This window comes from Sarcophilus harrisii, chromosome 6 (genome assembly GCF_902635505.1).
Source record: "Sarcophilus harrisii chromosome 6, mSarHar1.11, whole genome shotgun sequence".
NCBI classification, from domain to species: domain Eukaryota; kingdom Metazoa; phylum Chordata; class Mammalia; order Dasyuromorphia; family Dasyuridae; genus Sarcophilus; species Sarcophilus harrisii.
The window spans coordinates 2,183,683-2,204,128 of NC_045431.1; the positions used below are offsets into that span (position 1 = coordinate 2,183,683).

A 20,446-nucleotide genomic window follows, 5' to 3' on the forward strand; every position below is an offset into this window, starting at 1 on the left:
TCTTGGGTCCTACATTAATCGCTGATTCCTAGAGTTAGGGCCCCAGGATTTTTGAAGTTCAGAGCTTTTTCTGGCATGTCAGGGCAAAGTATTAAGAACCTCATAGTCCCTGATGCAAGTGCTGCCATTTCTGCATGGCTGCTCTCCAGTTTCCCAAATTCTTCCCTTGGGGCTTTCTTGGGGAAGCCTACTTTTCTTAGAATCTCCACAGAAACTTGTAGACTGTACGTGCCCTAATTTGTCTCTAGTTGTACTGAGAGGTTACTGAATTCTGGCACTGACTTTACTGGCTTTTCCTCTTTCTTCTTGTCCTCAGGCTGACATCTCGAGCAATCAAGATGAAAATGAAAAAATCATTTTCTCTAGTTCATTCGATTTCTTGATCATTATTTAGTCTGGTGAGAGCTTTGATGGAGAGGGTTCTGCAGTAAACATGTAGGAACTGGGCTGTATGCCTCTGTTCAGCAGATATCTTGACCAAAAGTCCTTCCAAGGAAGCTGAAGTGGTAAGTGAATGGTGATGTTTATATATCTAGAGGAAACCTTCAGTGACATCTGTTCAATCTGCCCTTCAGATGGAAGAATATTTTAGAAGAAAGCACCCTGGGTCAGGAGGTGGAAGACCTGCCTTCAGTCCTGTTCCTTTCACTTCCTACTAGGGCAAGACATTTCCCCTCTAGATTTTAGTGTCCAACTCTTTAAGATGAGGACATTGAAGTAGCTCCCTCTCAATGTGAAAGCCTTTGATCCCAAACTGACAGTGCCCTAGAGTCAAGTGAGGCTCTTCCCAGAGACAGAAAGTGATCTTTCTAATGTTACATAACTGTTGATGCTGGAGCTGGGCTTAGGACCCAATCCTCCAGCCTCCTCCTCTAGAATGATCGAATAAATACAGGAGGGGACAGGGCTGAGACCCAAACCAGACTGACTTTTTACTTTGTCAGCAATATCAAGGCAGTGCCATCAGGGGCTGCCATTCCAGGGTCCCATCACCATCCTAAATCACCATGTGTTATCCCAGATAAATGTCAAACCTGATTTCCATCTTTGTAAAAATCTTCTTGATTTATGGAGTTACATACAAGACCTTGGAATTAGTAGCCACTTCTTGAGTAAAGTTACCTCTTCCACATTATGGAACATGGAAACAAAATTTCCATGAAGATTAGCATAACAAATTAAATGGGAATTTGGGGGGAGTTTCATGGAAGCCACAGATGATACAGAAAAAGGTTAGAAAGTAGTATTTCTAGTATAGTATTATAAAACATCTATATGTCTTATCTTTTCATGCCATAATAATTCAGACTTCTTCTCTGATACAAAGGGACAGCCAAATTTTTTACTATAGATTTTCCAGATCATGGAGGTGCCATTCCCTAAAACTTTTGAGATATGGAAGGGTGTACCTCCTAAGTCAAAATTTAGGAGACTGAGCAATACAACCATATCTAACTTGGTCCACAAATGATCAGATAAAATCATGGAAATAATACAAGGGGACCAAGATTCCAAACTATCTTCTTTTTCAGCATTGTGAGCCAATAAAACAGGGGAGGAATATTTGTAATTAATGCATAATGATGGAATAGAAAGTTTTCCCAATTTAGTTTGAATCCTCCCTCAAACACTTATTGGTTGACTATTTATGAGTAAATCACTAAATCTCACAGAATCATAGAGAGCCAGAGTAGACCTCCGAGGACTGCTAGTACAATATGGCCATTTTAGAGATGTCTTCTAGAGAAAGTTTATGTGACTTACTTAGGATCCCACTGCTAGGAAATGTCAGAGGTAGCATTTGACTCAAAGTCTTCCAGATTGTGGGTCACCTCTGGCCACGTTGCCATGTCGACTGTCAGAAATCTGTGGGAGGCCAATAATAATAATACTTGTGATTCATACAAACAGGATTGTGAGGATCTGATGAGACGATGTATGCAGAACGGTTGGAAATAGATAAATGAGCAAAGTTTTAATCACTTATATAAAAGTGAGCTAATACTATTACTAAATGATCTACTTCCATGTCTATTATGCAAAAGGACTTTGTAATGTTCAGCAGCAGCAGAAAACCTTTATCAGAAGAACTCATTTAAGATATGAATGCACTCTGATAAATTGCCCAAAACTCAAAAAAAAGAAGTTCAAATATTAACAGCAAACACTGAACATCAGAGTTTTCTGGCTGATGTTTGGCTGATATCAAAGGTCCAACAGTCCTTTCCACATTAAATGAACAAGACGTTGCCTTTGACTTTTTCTACCTGACACCCAAGAGGTCAGTTTGAAATTTTTTTCTACTTAAACGAGAACTCTTTTGAAAACCTACTATATACTTTGCACAGCGCCAGAATATGTGACCAAAGTGCAGCCTCAGAGGAAGCGAAATCCCTTAGCTGTGATGTTTTGAAGGCCTCACTGCCCAACATTGCTAGTCAAAGTCTGGCCTCCAGTCCAGGCCCTTTGCATTCAGGGATCTTTCTACTGAACCATTCTAGACTCCAGACACACTAAACCAGTGGTTCTCAAAGTATGGTCTAGAGCATCCTGGGGATCTCTGAAACCCTTTTAGAGGGTCTACAAATTCAAAATTAGTTTTTATTTCCAATATAGTAAATGTCTATAAATATAACCCAGATAAACAAAAATGCTTTGGAGAGATCCTCAATCATTTTTAATGGGATAAAGATACTGAAAACAAAAGTTTGAGAACCACTGCATCTAAACCATCCTAATACCATCCTGGACTCTAAGGTCTCATGGGAGATACAAAAGAAATACAACTTTGAAATGCCTTTAGGTTTAACTGGGATTCACAATGGGGAGAAGCGACTCCTTGGTTGGCAAATGGCCCACTGCAAGGTTAAAAACCTTGCAAGTCTACTCTTGGGAGTCCGGGGAGCATCCCTTCTCCCTTTCAGGGTTGCCATGATCCAGGAGGCTGCCCAATTGTTCGGGGCTGGTCTGCAGGAGAGCTGGGAGACCCCAACCAGCATGTGCCCAGTGAGAGGATGCTGGAAAGCTGATGTGCCTAGGAACTGGGGCTGCTCGTCTGAGCTCAGACCCGGCTGGGGAGCCTGTGTCTGCTATTTTGGCTCACACAGGAATCGAGCAAGGGGGGCCAGCTCCTTTTCCCCATGTGTACTGAAGTTGTTTTTAGCCAGGAGCATGCTTCTGCCATCCTTAGGAAGCCACCAGACCCCAAGTTTTGTCAGTCAACCTTTTTTTTGTTGTCATTGTTGTTTGTCCTCCACCTCTATACTTCCTCTTCAAGGGCGATTCTCTGGGCTTTTAAAAATGATTGCTGCCATCAATTATGCTCTTTGAAGTTGGCGATAATGGTTAGGATATCTTTTGGATTAGGTTTCGGCTTTCCTTTAAGAGCCCTAGCATGCTGTTCATTTAATGATATGGCCCGAAAGATCCACAGGAGAGCAACTGTATCTCTTTATATAAACTTCCCCTATCCTCAGAGGAAAGAGTGTTTGGTTTGAAACCCTAATAACTTTATCAATGCCAAGTGACCGGAGTGGAAAGCTTCCACATTAAGCCGAGCAGAGGGCTTTCTTGCTTTTGTAAGTTATTGCTCTCTCCAGCTCCCTGTCTTATCTGGGAACTGCTTTGGTTTCAGTTCTCACCTTCTCAGGAAAACTTTCCCTAGTTGGTTCTCAGGGGTCCTTTCTCCTTTCCATTTTTGCACTATTTTATATCATTTGGCATCTTTTTATGTGCACACTTACCTACAAAATGCATATCCGTTTGGTGCCAATGTGATTGCATCAGTGTAAATTACTCCAAGTGTGGAAACTCTTTCCACAGGTGCAGAGCAGCAACTTTTCAGTGAGATCCTGTTTAGACTCCGCTTACCCAGGGTCCCTGACAATGAAGTGACTTGTCAGGGTCAGAATTTGGAGCCAAGCCTTCCTGATTGTTCAGGAGGCTGCCTGTCCACTCTCCTGCTCCATTTCCCCTCCAGGTGCACATGTTAACTCTCCAAAGAGTTGTCAACACCTGCTATCTCTCCAGAGCCTCATTCTGCCACACAGAGCAAAAACTCAATCGACTGGTAGTTAATGGAGTTGATCTGCTGCTGCCAGACACAGTAGGAGGTGATGGAAAGAGCATTGGAAGATTGGAATCAGCAGTAGTCCTGGGTTTGGTCACTGGCTTTAATATTTCCTTCATGCCTCAGTTGTCTTATTTGAAAAATAGACATCAGAATATTTGTGCCCATTGAGGAAATGGGCTGGGTGAGCTTTCTAGTGCTAGAGAAATAAGTTGTTTTAGTTGTTCTTCCACAAAAGGGCATTGTGGGTTTTTGTTTTCATTGAGTACAGGGCTCTGTCTTCTTGCTATCAATTTAGACCAGTCTTCTTGCCTCTTTTGGCCTCCATTACCTGATCTACACGTTAGCCTTTGTCACCATCACTGCGGAAGTAGAGACTTCATCCCCTAATCTACCAGCCACTGAGGTCAGTCCCATGACATCAATGGCTGCTGGGTCTGAGAAAGTGTCTCCATCTTTGTGGCCATTCAGATATGGATGAGGGCTCACATGCTCAGGAGATGCTGGGAGAGATGATCTCTAAAGTCTCTCCCTGTTCTCACATTCCATGTTGCAAGGTTCCAGTTCCTGTTCAGGTATAACATTGTAGGGCTCTATGAAATCTTTGACACTGCAGTTTGATAACATATTTTCTGCACATTATGCATTCATTTATTTTTTCCAAAAGCGTATCCTCCTTCATACTTTATATATTTTTTAATTTATTAAAGCTTTTTATTTACAAAGCATATGCATGGGTAATTTTTCAATACTGACCCTTGCAAAATCTTCTGTTCCAATTTATCCCCTCTTTCCCCCTCCCCTAGATGGCAGCTAGTCCAAAACATGTTAAATATGTTAAAATACATGTTCAATCCAATATATGTATACACATATATCTTGCTGCATAAGAAAAATCCAATCAAGAAGGAAAAAAACCTGAGAAAGAAAAAATGCAAGCAAACAACAACAGAGAGAGTGAGAATGCTATGTTGTGATCCACATTCAGTTGCCATATTTCTCTCTCTGGTGTAGATGGCTCTCTTCATCATTGAACAAATGGAACTGGTTTGAATCCTCTCGTTGTTGAAGAGAGCCCCGTCCACCAGAATTGATCATCGTATAGTCTTGCTGTTGCCACATAGAATGATCTCCTGGTCCTGCTCATTTCACTCAGCATCAGTTCATGCCAGTCTCTCCAGGCTTTTCTGAAATCATGCTGCTGGTCATTTTTTACCGAGCAATAATCTCCCATAACATTCATATGCCACAGTTTATCCAGCCATTCTCCAACTGATGAGCATCCACTCAGTTTCCAGTTTCTTGCCACTACAAAAAGGGCTGTCACTCAATCATTTTTTAAAAAGGCTATTGTAAATCAAAACAGGACCCTCAACTAGACAGATATGGGGGAATCATTATGGAGCATCTAATTTCTTCTCACCAGTAATTATTATTGTTATTTTTATGTGGATAGATTAATTAGCTTTAGGGTAGGAGAAACTTTACCACTCTACTTCAGCCTGGGGTTCAGGGTCATTAAAATGTTATTTCTAAGCAAACGTCGGTGGAAAATCTGTTTTCTTCTTTTTCTTTTTTCAGAAGATCAAAGAAGACATTTGGAGCTTTCAGATAACATTCAGAGGGATGAAGTTGGCAATATATAAGATTAATGAAAATTAACATAATCCCTCAAAAATGAGGAGAGCTTTGTTGAATTGTTTGTCCCAGGCTGTTGATTATGCATTAGGTAGTGATAAATGTTTGAACTCCAACAGTTCCTTGAAAATCACTTAAATGATTGTCACCTAATTAATTTGGTTTCCTGGTATTGAGCTGGCTAAGTTTGGAAAGTTTATCCAGGCCCCCTTCCCAGGCCAGATTTGATACTAAAGTAAGGAGTAAAATCAGTGAGGCCCAAGTCAGCACTTTGAACAAGCCCTCCAGCCAAACACAGAAGCCTCTTCTTTTATCTTTTTTTTTGGACTGAGTGGCTTTGAGGAGATCAAAAGGGAATTTATCAGTATCTGTCTCCCCTCAGATTCTGGCCAGGCTATGACAAAGCTGGATCAGCCTTAAAGTTGAGAAGGCACCAGTACCAAAGTGGGGAAGAGAAAAAGCCAAATGAAGCCCAGCTCCACTGTGCTCTGAGAGTGGGGGAGGAGGAATTATCCCATGACAGCCACGGCCCTTTGAAGGGAGGGTGGCAGGGCCTGGGGACCACAGGCTCTGTTGATTGTTGGTTTGACCAACTCCAAAGACCTGGGGGTCAAAAGTTCTTAAAGACCCCTCCTTGGCATCCAGCTCTGAAGTTGAAATCTCATCCACTTGTCTTAAAGAAGATGGTTAAAGGTGAACTGAGACGCTTTAGGGAAAGAGAAAAAAAAAAACATACCAAAAAACTATTTAGGATCTGAGAACCCTAACTGAATACATGTGTGGACCTGCAAACCTCAGACACTGTAAAGAGGCATTTGAAAACCAAATTATTTCTTCCTTCACTGACTTCCTAGGATGGGAATCAAAATTTTCCTCATGTAATTTACTGGGCAAACGACACACTGAAAACGTCTCAGGAAAATGAGGAAATCAAGACAACTCAAAAACAATTAAATATCAACAAACTTACCGAGCTGGGCTCAGTCCTTTCATCTCTCATTTTCTTCCTTTGCAGAGTGAGTTGAGCTGGATCACCTTTAAAGACAAGATGCTTTTACTTCTAAATGCTTAAGGCCCTTCTCCCCTGTCCATCCTGGTCTTTCCTTCACAAAGCCACCACTCTAGTTCAGATCTTAAAGCTTATCGAGTGATTGCTTGACAAAAACCTAACACTCAATGGATTTAGCAAAAACTTGGAAAACTTTCTCAGACCTCATGGAAAAGGCAGCCAATTAGTGCCCTAATCAAAAAGCCCAAACAGGTCTATCTTTGTACACTTCATAGGTGATTTAGAAGTTTTCATTCCAAGACAGTATTGCTAGGATCCTAGAGTTAGAAGCCACTTACTCCTCTCCCTTCCACACTGTCAAACATTCTACAGATGAGCAAACCGAAGCCTAAAGGATTTGAGTGATTTGTTCAAGACCCCAAAGGGAGGCAGTGGGATTCTCATCTGGTTCTCTGAGTCCTGTCCCTGCGGACTGAGTGAGAATCCTTTACAACACAAGACTCCTTATCGGACTTACTTCTCAACTACTAGCATACCTAACAACACTTAGTCAGTGCATGACAGATTTCACACGTTTCAGTCTTCAAATTCTAGTTTCATCAACTCAAGGTCACCACCTTGGTGAAGCTTTTCTTGATCCTCAGATGAGCTGGGGTCTTCTGGCAAAAAAATAAAAAATAAAAAATAAAAACCTTGATGTATTTATTTGCATATACATAGTACATATAGGTATATACAGATAGGTACATACACACACATGTGTCTATATATGATATATTTGTGCATTTGGGGTGAAAGAAAAAAAAAGAAAAGGAGAAATAGAGAGGGAGTCTCCCAATAGAACATAAGCTCCATGGGAGTAGACACTATTTCGTTTTTGATTTTCTATCCCCAGTACCCAACACAGGACCTGGCACCAAGAGGACACTTTGTAAATATTTATTGTTTGACTGACTGATCAGGAAAGGTGTATTATCAGTGAATTTTTCACTCTGACTTTCTGAAGAGACAGGGACAATCTCACCTAACACCGGAATCCAAGTCTAGAGCTCAACCCGAGTGAACCAAGTAAAACCAAAATGAAAGGAAGAGAGACTGAAGCATAAGCCGAGCAAGCTGGATCTCCAGGAGTAGCTTCTGCCTGCTCAAGAAATGGTTCGTGGTTAGAAATGACCTCTGCGCTATGATGGACTTCCACAGCCTTCTCCAGCATTTGCCTGGACCAGTAGGGTCCTGTTCTGCCATACAAGGAGAGCAGAGAGACTTCCTGTAATGAAGGTTCTGCCGCTTGATATGTCACCTAATTGCTCGGTGAGACTATTATCACTTGTGTCCTGGTTAATGGTTCTTACACAGAGTGGGCTGGAAACCCCACTGAGAAAAGAACTAGGTGGTCATTTTGGTCTGAGGGGGCCTATGTTTTATTATTCCCCAGCACCAGGGAGAGCAGCAGAGAAGAAAAACAGAAGGGTGGCAAAGCTTGGGGATCAACTGCTCCAAGCACCTCATTTTGTTTGGAGACCTGAGGGGATTTGGCCTCATTCCCGGAGCCTTAAAGAACAGAGCCGGCTCTCTGGCTAAACTCAATGCTCCTTCTGCTGGTAGTAACAACAACGATCATGGATTCCTTTCATGCTTTGAAGGTTCCAAAGCTCTTTCTATAGATCATCTTACTTGATCCTCATAGCAGCCGTGGGAGGTGGAAGGGGCCATTGCAGGTGAGGGTGACCCTATTTGGGGTTTTCTTGGCAAAGACATTAGCGTGGTTTGTCATTTCCTTCTCTAGCTCCTTTTGCAGATCGGGGATGAGGCAAACAGGATTAAGTGACTTGCAAAGTGTCTGAAGTCAGATTTGAACTCGGGAAGATGAGTTGTTCCATTCTGACTCCAGAGCAGGGTCTATCCACTGCACATCCTGTCGTCCTGGGAGATGAAGAAACTGAGAATCAGAAGATTTACAGGAGCCATCTACGACACCTGGCTGAATAGTATCAGGTGCAGGATGGGAATCCAGGTGTTCATGACCCCACGGCCGTGGCTATATACAGAAAATCCTGGTGTTCAAGCCAGTTATTGCCTCTCCCTTCCACCACCTCAAGTTAAAAAAAAGTTTTAAAATTCATTTTAAGAATTCTTTTTGTTATGCAAAACTGGAAAAAATAACTTTTTTTGCTAAGCCTCATTTTTTTGCTAATTTAAAAAAAACGTTTGTATTTGGAGTCTGAAACTTTGATGAATTTTCTCTTTCATCCAAATGAGTTCTTCACTCATTTATAAGAAGGAGGTTTCCAGAATCCCCTAAAGTTGTAATTCTTTGGACATTTTTGGAACATGTCTGTTAATGATTTGTGATCCTAAAGACTTCTTTTAAATTAATTCTCTCTTTCATTCCTTTTTCAGGGCATTTTGGTTTCCCATTAAGGAAAAGCACCACCTCACCCAGCAGAGGCCACTTCAGTGCTAAATGAAGAGTTTAGAGGTTCCATATGGCGACTGGCACCAGACAAAAGGGAGCTGGCCGGGGAGGTTAATGAGCTGGGACGTGTCCCCACAAAACTTCACACCATGTGATTACCGGCTCAATATAAGCTGGGAAGTAATCACACTTCTCTTGAGGAGTATCTCAGAATTCCTTGGAGATGGTATTAGACATGGCTGCCTCCGCTTTGAAGCCTGTCATCTTGGACACCACAGGACTTTTTGACAAGGAAAATGGGAAAAGGTTATTTGCTTAAGAGAAATTCAGAGGAGAGAGAGAGAGAGAGAGAGAGAGAGAGAGACAAAGAAAATCAAAGAGAGAAACTACTAAGGTATAGCTTGAAAAGTGATTACAATGTCCTTGAGTTCACAGCATTTTAGAGCTAGGACCAGAGAGAACCTGTAGAGAATGGCTCGTTCAACTGTCATCTTGCAGACGTGAAGACAGGCCCCATGGAAAGAAATGAAAAGGTAATTCAAGTAATAAATAAAAGAGCTTGGATTTCAGCCTAAATCCTACCGCCTCCAAGTCTGTCACTCTCACTATTACCATGGGTTGTCTCTCTGAGCTTTATTCCCTCCAATGATCATGGGAACATAGGATCTAGAGAGGGGACAACCTAGGCCCTGTCTCTCAGGCCCCCAAAGTATAACTGACTCAGCCAAGGCTAGACAATGCAGTTTTACAGATGAGGAAACTGAGTCAAATGCTGACATGAGGAGTTGATCGTGGTCACCCTGCTGGCAATGGGAACCAAGGTCTTTTGACTGCATCCCCCAGCACTCAGGTGGCCCCAAAGCTGGGAATGCATTTATTTTTGTTTAAGCTAATAAAAGCTCAGCTCCAGCTGTTCTCTGTTTGGAAGAAAACGCGAGAACTTTAGCAGCTCGCTGGGTGGTGAGAATCATCCACCATAGAGCCAGATCACGTCTCATTTTCCCAAGTTTGTGTTTGTGAATCTGTCTTGGGGCGGGCAGGGGGGAGGCGGTGGGGGGGAAGCCACGCCTCTTCCACCTTTCCCTGGTCCCGTGGATGGAGGTACCAATCTTCTACCAGCTACCTGACCTTCCAATGATCCCTGCCTTCCCCTCCCCCTTCAGCCTCAGATCTGACCATTTGCCAAATCTTGTTGTTTCTAGGTCCACAACAACCTGGAGCATCCATCTCTTTCTCATCCTTCCTACTCACAGAGCCCCTCTCCCGGTAGCACCTCTCACCTGGACTATTTCAATGAGCTCCATAACTGCTCTCCTCGTTTCCAATCTCTTCTCTTCTTCAAACCATCCTTTACATAGCTACAAAAAAAAAAAAAATCAACCAGTCAATAACCAGATATTGATTGAGGACCCACTTCTGTGCCAGACAATGTTCTGGGTTCTGGAGCTATCACTCTTAAAGTACTTACAGTCCACCTACAAAAGTTATTATAATATAGAATAAAATGGGATAAAAACCACTTTTAAAAATACCATATTCTCTAGGAAGTTTTTCCTCTCCTTTGCTCTTGGTAATAAGTTTTGCTTCTTGGGCCCTCCAACATTTTACTTTATATCTCAAAATAAAGGTCAGGGAAGGCTTCTCGGCCCAGGGCTTCATGGACACTGACTTAACCTTTAAAAGAACAGACCCCAATGCTCGATGAGGGAGGGCTATTTAAGGGGGAGGGGAGGTGTATTCACCATATTCTAGAGTTGGAAAGTAGTTACTTGACTTTTACTTCTTAACCCTGAAGGACAGAATGGGGCGGAATAATGGGGTATAAGTCATAGAGAAGATTGAGCCAAAGAAAAATTTTTTAACAATTAAAGATGACAAAAGTAGGAATGGACCTCCTTACAGGATAATGATTTCCAGAGTCGCTGGAAGAGATCCAGTTGATTGGAGTAAAAGGGAGGGAGAAAACCCTAGAAGACTGTAAGCTGTTGTGCATTATTACAATTACCCCAGAATCTTTCACTGATCTTGAATGGGGTGGAGGTCTGCTCCAGGAAGCTGGACAGGCAGCCCACCCTGATATGGTGGCAACATATCCAGGCAAGGCAACAAGTTGTTATTAAGTGTACTGGTCACTATGATAAGTGCTGGGAAAATAATGACAACTGCTGCCCTTGACAGCAACGGAAGCGCACCCTGGCTTTCAGGGCATTCGGCCGACAATGTTTTCTTACCGTCTGGGGAAAAGGCCCAAAATGCCTCGGGGAATTCCCAACATTCTATTTCCCCGTGTTACAGACCTGAGATCTGGAGTTTGGACTTGTTAACCTCTAATCCCTCTAAATCTGTTATCTTATGATTCTTTTTTTTCCCCTTTTGCTAGTATTTTATTTAAATTTTTTTGCACCAATATTCATTATGGAAATTGGTCTATACTTTCCTTTTCCTGATTTCTGTCTTGTTAGACATCCATACCATATTCGTGTTATAAAAGGAATTTTGTTTTCCATTAGTTTTTAGAGTATTGAAATTAATTGTATTTTTTATATATATGGTAGAATTCATTTGTGAATCCATCGGGTCCTGGGGAGTTTTTCTTAGGGAGCTCATTGTCAGCTTTGTTCAATTTCCTTTTTTAAGATGAGGTTATTTATGTATTCTATTTCCTCTTCTGTTTATCTGGGCAATTTATAGTTTTTGTAAATATTGATCCTTTTCATTTATACTGACAGTTTTGCTGTTATATGATTAGGCAAAATAACTTCTAATAATTGCTTTAATTTCATCTTCATTGGTGATGCATTCATCCTTTTCATTGTTGATACTAGTATAATTTGGTTTTCTTCTTTTTTTTAAATCAAATTAATCATTGGTTGTTTTTTTTCTTCATAAAACTGTTGAGGTTGTGGGGTACAGTCAGGCTCTTCTCATACAAGGCCATCAAAATGATGAGGTTAGCCACCAAATGATGGGGGATGGAGTGATAGCTTAAAAGTATGCTAGGGGGACAGCTAGGGGGTGCAGTGGGTAGAGCACCAGCCCTGAGGTCAGGAGGACCTGAGTTCAAATCTAGTCTCAGACACTTAACACTTCCTGGCTGTGTGACCCTGGGTAAGTCACTTAACCCCAATTGCCTCAGGGGGGAAAAAGTTTATTAGGGTTATAGGACAGTGTCATGAATTCTCTCAAAAGAATTTGTAGTGTAGGCTTAAACATCTTCCAAATCAAGGGGCAAAGATGAGGTGGGCAGATATTTTATGGGGGAAATATAATCTCAGGGGTTCGATATCTTAATTTGGCTTTCTGATTGGATATAGGAAAGATGGAGTTTCCAGAAATCCCTCCACCTAGGATGATACTGTAATCAAAAATCTACTTGTACAAAAAGCCTACTTAAAAACAAAAGGCTGGATTTGCAGATTGTTTATGGAGATTCAGGCTTTCTCTGCCAAGCCCGCCTGGCTACGTAGGAGCTCACCATCTCCCCTCTCCAACGAATGATACCCAGAATCTTCCGAGATGGGGAACAAAGGTCTCTCTTCTGAAACTACTTCCGAGTTGTCCCTGTCTTAGAAGGTCCCATTCGAAGGGGTGATGAGCTCGAGAACCCAGAGGCTGGTCAAGAGAGTCCTATGAGTACTAAGTGATCCTATGATCTAAGAGGAGGCAGGAATGCTGATGAAACTCTTCTGACTTCTCATCCAAAGCATCCTGCCATTTACTAGCCATATAAGCAGAGCTTTATAAGATTTAGAACTGAAACATATCTTAGAAGATTGCCTAGTCCAGAGGTTCGTAAACTTGTTTGTCTGTTTTATTTGTATTTTGATAATTATACTTCAATATAATTGGTTTCCTTTGTAATCTTACATATTTTATTTTATGCATTTAAAAACCACATTCTGAGTTTGGGGGAGATTTATAGACTTCACTTGATTGCCAAAGAGCAGCTAGGTGATGCAGTGGGCAGAGCCCCAGGCTTAAAGTCAGGAGGATCTGAGTTCAAGTGGCTTAGTGGAATAATCACCCTGTTTGCCTCAGTTTCCTCAAATGTAAAAGAAGCTGGAGAAGAAAATGGCAAACCACTTTAGGATCTTTGCCAAGAAAACCTCAGATGGGGTTATAAGGAGCCAGACATGACTGAATGACAAAGACTACCAAAAGGGTCCATGACACACACAAAAAAAGATATAAAACTCCTTAGGACAGCCCACCCCTCCTCATTTGACAGATGAAGAGACTGAGGTCCAGAGATGCCAAATGATTTCCTGCAGCCCTCACAGCTATTAAGGACAGGTAGGTTTCTGGACCGGCGGCTCCCATCTCTTTCCACTGGCTCATTCAGCTTGTGATGAGCAACTGCCGAGTGTTCAGGGGAGAGCGAGGATGAGCCACGTGTCCCAGAGCCCAGTTTGCAATGCTCAGCCCCATTTTTTGAGACTAATCAGTTTTCATTCGAGCAAATCTTTCTTGGTCCAAGCCAGGGGAAGCCACGGAGGACCAAGCTATCCTACTGGCAGCCTTCCGGGCCCTTCAAACGGATGACAGGCTGCTTCGCTTCCTGCCCGTGATGTGTGGGTGAGACAAGAATGAGAAGAGACACTGTGGATGGCACGGGGCTCCCTGCAGCAGAGCCAGGAGGAAATCAGGCTCAGAATACCAGAACCAATTGCATGTAGCTTTTCGGATCTCACGTTTCGCCTTCAGGGATCATGTTTTCAATATAGTCTTATAATAAATGATTTTTAAAATCATCTAATATGGTGAGCAAAGGGAAGGATGCGTGGCTGTAAGAAAAAGACTGTTTGGCGATGCCAATCAATGACATCATGTCTCAGGTTTCCAACACACCTTCCCAAATCAAAGCAAGGACAAGTCCAGAGGGCTTGAGCTACTTGAAAGGGGAAATACTTTAAAAATCAGTTTAACAATTCCATGCACTGCTACGGGCCTCGATTTCCCCATCTGTAAACTGAAAGCATTGTACTAAATTAACTCTAAATTATTCTTTTTCAGTTCCTGCATGAACCCTTTCCCTGCTCCCAGTGCCAAAGTTCTCCATCAGTCCTCAGCAGTTTTATTTTACAACTCTTCATAATGTTATTATCACTTCATTCTCTGTGTCTGTGACTATTTCCTTGGGCTTATGGGCTCCACGGAACCCATCTTACCTAAACATCTCTGTCCCAGCATCACCTCAATTTCTGTCTCCCAACTTCTGACTTCCCTGCTTGGGCTCAGTGGGCAATGACTGGAAACGTCTGAGCTGTAAGGATTCCCCATTGCCTCAAGATTAAAACCCATGCTTTTCCTTTAGCATTTAAAGCTTTTTACTATTGAAAGGGTGTTTCTGGGCCTTGTTTTCTAGACTTACTCCACATTACTTCCCTTCTACACTCCAAGCAAACTAGCTGATTTGTCTACAATCCTGAATCTATCACCTTTTCATTGACTTATAAGTATCCCTTCCCTCCTGAGATTGGTTTGTATTTTTAAAATTTATATATAAAGTATATCATCTGGCTATACTTTGTGCTGGCCGCTCCTTCCCCCACCCCTGACTCCCTTACCCCTATCAGGTCCTTAAGAGGGCTGGGACAGCTTCTTCTCTTTTCTTTTCCTTTCCTTTTCTTTTTTTGGAATCTTCGGGGCCTCCATGCACATAGTAGGACCTTAATAAATACTTGTTGAATGAATGGATTGAAGTTGATGAATGAATGAATATTCTGTGTTATGGTGATTATAATACTCATGAAAATGCTCAGCACAGAGCCTAGCATACAGGCTTAGTACTTACTCCCTTCTCTTCTCCTTTTATAAGAACTCTTTAATTCTAATATTCCATGAATAAGTGACTCCTTGTAACCATTGGCCCCAAAATAAGATCTGTTTCTTGTCTTTGTGGAGATGATAATATAACTGTAGTATAAATAGAGCGATATCGATAGAATAATAGAAATAGCAAAGCTATGGAACAACACTTATCAAAAAGTGTCCAGTGATCTTTGCAGACTATTTCCAGGAGTTCAGAAGAAAGAGGAAGAGTGTGGTAGACTGGTGTCATCAGTGAAGATTAGGCCTTGAAGGACTGAAGAGGAGGGGGGAGCAGGGCCCTAACTGCCCACGATTAAAACCCTGAGAGCAAAACTCGGGGTGCTCCATGCTTATTAGGGCTCTAATGGGACTAGGGCCATTAGGTACAGCCTCAGTGCCAGAGCGCCAGGCCAAAAGTGAGGAAGATTCATCTCCTCCCGAGTTCAAATCCAGTCTCAGACACTTTCTAGTTGTGTGACCCTGGGCAAGGCACTTAAATCTGTTTGCCTCAGTTTCCTCATCTGTAAAATGATGTGGAGAAGGAAATGGCCAATCACACCAGTATCTCTGCCAAGAAAACCCCAAATGGGGTCAGGAAGAGTTGGGAATGACAACAACAACAGGATTAGGGCAGATAAAGAGAAAGAGGGAAGACATTAAAGGGAAGTGATCAGAATAGCAGGAAGTGAAGTAGTAGTTTAGCTGACTGAGTAAACCAGTAAAACAAAAACCCTATTTGCATAGGGGAATGGAGGAAGTGAAAGCTGCAGTGAGAGCTCAGGTTAAGCCCCCCAGGGATGAATGAATCAGGGAATCTGTATGCGTAAACCCTGGGGCTCCAAGATGTAGCTGGGATTTGGGGGTGGGGAGAGGGAACATAAGCCCTCAGGCCCTCCTCTATCCAGAGTAAAAAAAAAAAGAGCACTGATTCAAAGGTTTATAAAGTTAAGAATAAGAAGGGAAATTAGAGACCACGTAATCCAGCCTGCTATGGAAACTTCAAATTGTTATTAAATGCCCTACAAAAGACTGTTAATTTGAGAAGAATCACTCTAATAGAGAATAACTCAGAAAAACCCAGAAAATCAGCAAAGAAACTAATTAAGATGATGAATAGCTTCAGTAAAGCAGTAGGATACAAGATTAATTCACAAAAATCATAAACTGTCAATATAGTACTAACAAAAACCCAGAAGAAAAAAGGACCCTCTAGATTCAAAACAACTACAGCTTAGTTGGAAATTAAGCCCCCAGATTCATGAAAGAGTTATATCTTTGCAAAAAAAAAAAAAAAAATTAAACAAGATCGGAAATGATTGGAGATTTACCAGAAGTTATTAACGGTCTTTGTGTCATTCACTGACTTCCCTTCCGCAGTCTGGTGGAGCCTATGAACGACTTGTAATTATTTGAAATAAGAGACATAGGGGCAGCTAGGTGTGCCATGGAAAGAGTGCCAGGTCTTGAGTCAAGAAGGCTCCTTCCTGAGTTCAAATCTGGCCTTAGATGCTTCCCATCTGTGTGATTCTAGACAAGGCACTTAACCCCCTGTTTGCCTCAATTTCTTCATCTGTAAAAGTGAACTGAAAAAGCAAATGGCAAGCCCCTTCAATATCTCTGCCAAGAAAACCCCAAAAGGGATCATGAAAAGTCAGAGAGGACTGGAAAAAGACTAAACAAAAAGACACAGGATCACAAAGGAAACTAATTACATTGAAATACAATTGCCAACTTTTTTTTTTTTTAAGTTAAAAAAAAAAAAAACTGAACATATTCAGGGCTTGTGGCAGACCATGCCAATATAATGAAAATAATTATACTACCTAAAACAATTTGCAGATTTAGTCTTGTAACAATTCGATTACCCAGAAGATATTTCCTAGAAGTAGACAAAACAATAATAAAATTCATTTGGAGGGAAAAAACGTTCAGAATCTCCAGGGAAATTATGAGGAACAAATGCAATTAAAGGGACCGTAGCATGACCAAACTTAAAACTACATTAAAAAGGAGTGATCAACCAAATTGTGGGATGCTGGCTCAAAAATAGCAGAAGTTAATCAAGTAGACAATATATTCTTAGATAAGCATGAAACAGAAGCTCAGGCACTGATTAACCCAAGAACAGAAGTGACTCACTTTTTTGATAAGAACTGCCAGGAAAATTGAGAAGTAATTTGGCAGAGCATGGACTTATATTATATCCTTAAGAAAGCCCAGAATGGATGAATCCAATCTAAGAATGATGAAAATAAATGAGAGAACATATAGACAAAAAGAATGATGAATAAATGAAATGGGGGGGATTTTTCATAGTTAAAAAAAAAAAAAAAAAACAGAAGAGAATGCCAGGAGTTGCTGTTTTGTTTTGTTTTCTCACAACTATGGCTAGGGAAAGAATTCTCAAACCAAACAAAGAATATAGGTAGAGAAGAGAATCAAATAGATAATTCAGATTATAGAAACTTTAAAAGGTTTTGCACAGTCATTCCTCAATAGATAAGTGGTCAAAAGATACAATCAGATCTCAGCAGAATTTCTAACTTTTAACAACCATAAAAAGGCTGCTTCAAATCATTAACAATAGAAGAAATGCAAATCCAAAGAACTCAAAGGTTTTGCCTAACACTAAACAATCTGGCAAAGTTGCCAAAAGGATGAAAATAGTCGATTTTGGAGAGCTTGAGGAAAGACAGCTATGGGAAGGAATAGTTGATGGAATTGTGAATTGTTCCAAACATTATGGAAAGCAATTTGGAATCATGCAAAGAAAGGACTAAATGTCCACACTATTTGAGATTCCATTGTTAGGCATGTAGGGGGTGAGAGTTCCAAGGGGGAAGTCAATAACCAAAAGAAAAACTTGATATACAAACAAATACACCAAATTATTTATAGCAAACCTTTTGTGATAACAAAGAGATGGAAACAAAGTGGAGGCCCACTGATTGGGGAATGGCTAAACAATTGTGGTACATGAATGGAATGGTATATTACTGACTGTAAAAAGCAATGAACACCGACAAGCATGGAAATACTTGGATGAACTGATACAAGATGAATTAAGTGGAACCAGGAAAACAATATATACAATGACTACAACAATGTAAATGGAAAAAAACAACAGCAATAAAAAAATCGAAACAGAATTTTGCCAAATTATAATGACCAGGCTTGACACTAAAGAAGAGATATGAGAAGATACTTCTTTCTTCTTTTCAGGGGATGGTGACTATGAGTGTATAATATGTTGGTTAGTTGTGTGAAACATTTCTATTCTTTCTTTTTTTATGCTTTGTTGTACTAAGATTGCTTTCTGGGAAGGAGAGGAAGTTAAGATACATTGAGAAATAGAATGGATGTAAAAATAACCATTTTATTAAAATTTGTACACAAGCAAAAATTAATTAAAAAACTGTCAAGTGGCAAAACCTTTGTATCTAATAACAATGATAAATCTGATATTGAAGATATGTAGAATTTTTTAATTACACCAAATCCCATTCTCTTAGAAATATTATTCAAGAATATACGATTGTCCAAGCCATTCTCCAATTGAAAAATGGTCAAAGGATATGAACAGACAATTCTCAGATGAAGAAATTGAAACTATTTCTAGTCATATGAAAAGATGCTCCAAGTCATTATTAATCAGAGAAATGCAAATTAAGACAACTCTGAGATATCTCTACACACCTGTCAGATTGGCTAAGATGACAGGAAAAAATAATGATGATTGTTGGAGGGGATGCGGGAAAACTGGGACATTGATGCATTGTAGGTGGAGTTGTGAACGAATCCAACCATTTTGGAGAGTAGTTTGGAACTATGCTCAAAAAGTTATCAAACTGTGCATACCCTTTGATCCAGCAGTGTTACTACTGGGATTATATCCCAAAGAGATTATAAAGAAGGGAAAGGGACCTGTATGTGCACGAATGTTTGTGGCAGCCCTTTTTGTAGTGGCTAGAAACTGGAAACTGAATGGATGTCCATCAGTTGGAGAATGGCTGAATAAATTGTGGTATATGAAAATTATGGAATATTACTGTTCTGTAAGAAATGACCAACAGGATGATTTCAGAAAGGCCTGGAGAGACTTACACGAACTGATGCTGAGTGAAATGAGCAGGACCAGGAGATCATTATATACTTCAACAACAATACTAGATGATGACCAGTTCTGATGGACCAGGCCATCCTCAGCAACGAGATCAACCAAATCATTTCTAATGGAGCAGTAATGAACTGAACTAGCTATGCCCAGAAAAAGAACTCTGGGAGATGACTAAAAACCATTACATTGAATTCCCATTCCCTATATTTATGCCCACCTGCATTTTTGATTTCCTTCACAAGCTAATTGTACAATATTTCAGAGTCTGATTCTTTATGTACAGCAAAATAACGTTTTGGTCATGTATACTTATTGTGTATCTAAGTTATATTTTAATATATTTAACATCTACTGGTCATCCTGCCATCTGGGGGAGGGGGTGGGAGGGTAAGAGGTGAAAAATTGGAACAAGAGGTTTGGCAATTGTCAGTGCTGTAAAGTTACCCATGTATATATCCTGTAAATAAAAGGCTATTAAATAAAAAAAAAATTAAAAAAAAAGAATATACGTTTGTCATAAGAAAAATTGCAAACTAATTTCCATTTGAAAACATGTAACTCATTTTAAGATAAATGCAAATAAAAACAATTCTGAGATTTCACTTCACATGCAAGAAGTTGGGTGAAAATAAATGGAAACAATGTTGGAGGGGCTATAGAAAGTCAGGCACATGAATGCATTGTTTGTTGTGTATTAAATTCTGCAAGAAAAATGTTTGTTTAAACTGGTCATATTCTTTAAACTAGTGATTCCATTATTGTATATTTACCGCCCAATGAGGCCAAAGACAGAGCCAAATTTACATCTAAGTCACAATATCCATAGCAGTACTTTCTGTAGTAGGAAAGAAATGAAAACAAAATGGTACCCATCACTGAGGGAGTAGGTGAGTATGTGGGGAAACTATGGTATACAAATGTAAAGAAGCATCTTCTTTGTGTTAGGCTCTCTTTTTTCATCCTGTGAGATAGGCACTTATCACAGTTGAGGAAACTGAGCTACACGAAGTGAAATAACTTGTCCAGACTTACATAGCTAGTGTCTAAAGCTGGATTTGGACTCAGATCTCCCCAAACTTCAGGCTAAATGCTCAAACTAAATTGCCACTTAGCTGTTTAGCGTCATGCAGTAAGAAATAGGAAGAACTCGGAGAAACAAAAAACATTTTGTAACAATTAACATAAGGTAAAATTTGCTAAATCACATGAACAGTATACCCAGTCACTCCATAAAAGATCACTAACATGGCAAAACTGGGGAGAAAGTCCTTAATGTCCCTGGGAAAACAAAAACTACAACATTTTTGCCTTCCTGTATTCAAGAGGGGGAATTGTTGCCTTCCTTCAATCAGTCATTGTATCAAAGACTTCTGCTTATTTTACTTT

At 40.5% G+C, this 20,446-nt stretch overlaps 1 long non-coding RNA gene across 1 annotated transcript; it reads right to left on the minus strand.

Moving 5' to 3' along the window:
- Positions 1-1,769: 1,769 nt before the first annotated feature.
- On the minus strand, positions 1,770-10,492 carry LOC116419994. The gene is made up of 4 exons (XR_004230316.1): positions 10,413-10,492; positions 7,253-7,375; positions 6,678-6,742; positions 1,770-1,866 (listed from the first exon to the last, which is right to left on the minus strand). It is a non-coding gene; the product is annotated as an uncharacterized LOC116419994 (long non-coding RNA).
- Between the last annotated feature and the right edge of the window lie 9,954 nt (positions 10,493-20,446).